Genomic DNA, 2,571 nt, shown 5'->3' with positions numbered 1-2,571 from the left:
AACCGATGGGGTTCTGGAACTAAAGCCTTAATAAGAACACAACAGAAGGAAGGGACGAGTCCGGTCAGTCACGCAGGGCTGTCTGTGGGAAAGGTTGGGTGGAAAGGACTGATAGATGGGGCAGATGAGCTGGTCAGCAACCTACAGCCAGGCTTATGTGGAAAAAGACTCTAAAGTAATTATAAAAGGTAAATTGAGAGTTCATCAATTAGCAGGTATAGACCCAGGAGAGATTATAGTGCCTTTTACTGCTGATGAAATAAAACAGTTATGGGAAGTCAATGAACCATGGCAAAGAGCTTGTGCTAATTTTGGGAGAGAAATTAATAGCAACTATCCCAAAAGTGGTAGACTTAACCTCATAATGAGAACTTCTTGGATTCTTCCCCAAATTTTATGTGATGTTCCAATAACTGGAGCCCATACATTTTAAAGTGTTGCAAATAAATCAGCAAAGGCAGGTTATGAATCAGAAGAATTAAGTAAGGGGAACAAAGCCCTTATAATTCTGTCCAGAAGGCAGAATTATATGCCATTCTTATGGTGCTAAGGGATTTTAAAGAACCTCTTAATAAAGTTACTGATTCACAATATGCAGAAAGAGTTGTTTTGCATATTGAAATTCCTGAGTTTATACCAGATGACACAGAATTGACTTCATTATTCATACAAGTTCAAGATATAATCAGGAATAGGCTCTGTCCCTATTGCTATAGGCCCAGAGAAAAGCAATTTATCTAAAGTATAAGACAAGGACTTTAAAATAGCAATTGTGAATATGTTCAATGACCTTAAAGAAGAAATAAATAAATGCCTCATTGAAGACCATGAAATCAAAACCTAACAGTTGAATAAAATAAGAAAAACAATTTAAGATATGAAAATAGACTTTAACAAAAAAAATAGAACCACTAAAGAAAAGTCAAACTGAAATAAAACTGAAAATGAAAGATTCAGGAAGTCAAACAAAAAGTTTAGAGGTGAATCCTCGCGGCGTGCATGCGCCATGTCCTTACGCCGTCTCTGGGCGCCTGGGTCTGCACGGGAACATGGCAGAGGTTGGGTCCAAGTCAGTGTTGTTCCTGTGTCTTGTAACATTTGCCGGTCACCCATTGCAGAAGCAGTTTTCAGGAAAATGGTAATTGATGAGAATGTTTCAGCTAATTGGGCCATTGACAGCAGCGCTGTTTCCATCTGGAACGTGGGCCGGCCCCCAGACCCAAGAGCTGTCAGCTGCCTAAGAAATCATGGCATTAGCACAGCCCATAAGGCAAGACAGATTACAAAAGAAGACTTTGCCACATTCGATTATATACTATGTGTGGATGAAAGCAATCTGAGAGATTTGAATAGAAAAAGTAATCAAGTTAAAAACTGCAAAGCTAAAATTGAGCTACTTGGGAGCTATGATCCACAGAAACAGCTCATTATTAAAGATCCCTATTATGGCAATGACTCTGACTTCGAAGTGGTGGACCAGCAATGCCTCAGGTGCTGCAAGGCTTTCCTGGAGAAGACTCACTAGGTGGTCCTGCCACCACCATTGAGCAGCTCACTCACCAGAGCTGTGCCCAAGGGTGGTGCCAGTCCTTAGCCCCGTGCCCCACCTGTCTCTTCAGCTGACTATACTGTTTATCTTTAAAACATCTGTAGGTCGAAATTAGATGTATGTTCAGAAGGGTAAAAATATTTGAGTAAGACAGTGTGAGGTATGGCTAAGTATTCTTAGACTAATTGAACCTTACCTCTCACCTTGTCCTAAATAGAAAATAGTGGAACAAGGAAATACAGAACAAACTAGAACCCAATAAAGTAAGAATGACCTACAAGGTCTGGGTCGGCCTCTGAGCCCAGCCAGCCTGGGTGGTCTGGTCTTACTAAAGTGTGCGCATGGCCAGCACCCTGTGGTGCCATTCGCTTGCCTTATACCTCTCTATCCTAGACTCTTGTGACAATAATTCCATCCATATCAGCCTTCCACTTAACACTGGAAGATTTAAACTCTGACACACTGAAGGCATTTAATATTTGAGAGAGAAGACAAACTGGATGTGGTGATACAGGCTTGCACTACCAGCAGGCCGACCTGGGCTGTGCACTGACAATGGGAGCAACAGATGTAGGAAATTAGCAGTGTTACTCTTACTTGGTTTTTGTCCAGTGTTTTGTTGTTCCTGTTTGAGCCACTTTGCCTCTTAATGCAAAGGGGGTGTGTGCTTAAATAGTGGTGTGTCTGTAGTGTCCCTTCATCAGCGTTGTAGAGAGTTACTCGCAAGCATAAGTCATTCTAGTGCGTTGCAGGACAGTGACCTCATATACATGGCTGTATATCGGAAAAGAATGGGAGGTAAACTGGGAAGTTAACAAATACACCTGAAGTAGAGATCTGGGGGAAAAAGAGTTTGAGGTAAGCCTCACAAATTAAAAGAAGTAGAATAGAGAATTTATTGTCATAAGGAAAAGGAAGAAATGGGTAGTGTAATTGCCTTGACGGGTTACCTCGTCTAGGGTTAGTAACCGTCTGGCAGTTCAGTTATTCCAGGGTCCCGGAGAGGCACTATCTGTAAGATA

The 2,571-nt window shown here is 41.6% G+C and overlaps 1 pseudogene; it reads left to right on the top strand.

Moving 5' to 3' along the window:
- Positions 1–1,049: 1,049 nt before the first annotated feature.
- Positions 1,050–1,618, top strand: LOC101988904 (annotated as a pseudogene).
- Positions 1,619–2,571: the final 953 nt, after the last annotated feature.

Source organism: Microtus ochrogaster, unplaced genomic scaffold, assembly GCF_000317375.1.
Source record: "Microtus ochrogaster isolate Prairie Vole_2 unplaced genomic scaffold, MicOch1.0 UNK1771, whole genome shotgun sequence".
In the NCBI taxonomy this organism is placed as follows: Eukaryota; Metazoa; Chordata; class Mammalia; order Rodentia; family Cricetidae; genus Microtus; species Microtus ochrogaster.
Note: the sequence above shows the minus strand (reverse complement) of the source record. Positions and strands in the feature narration are given on the sequence as shown.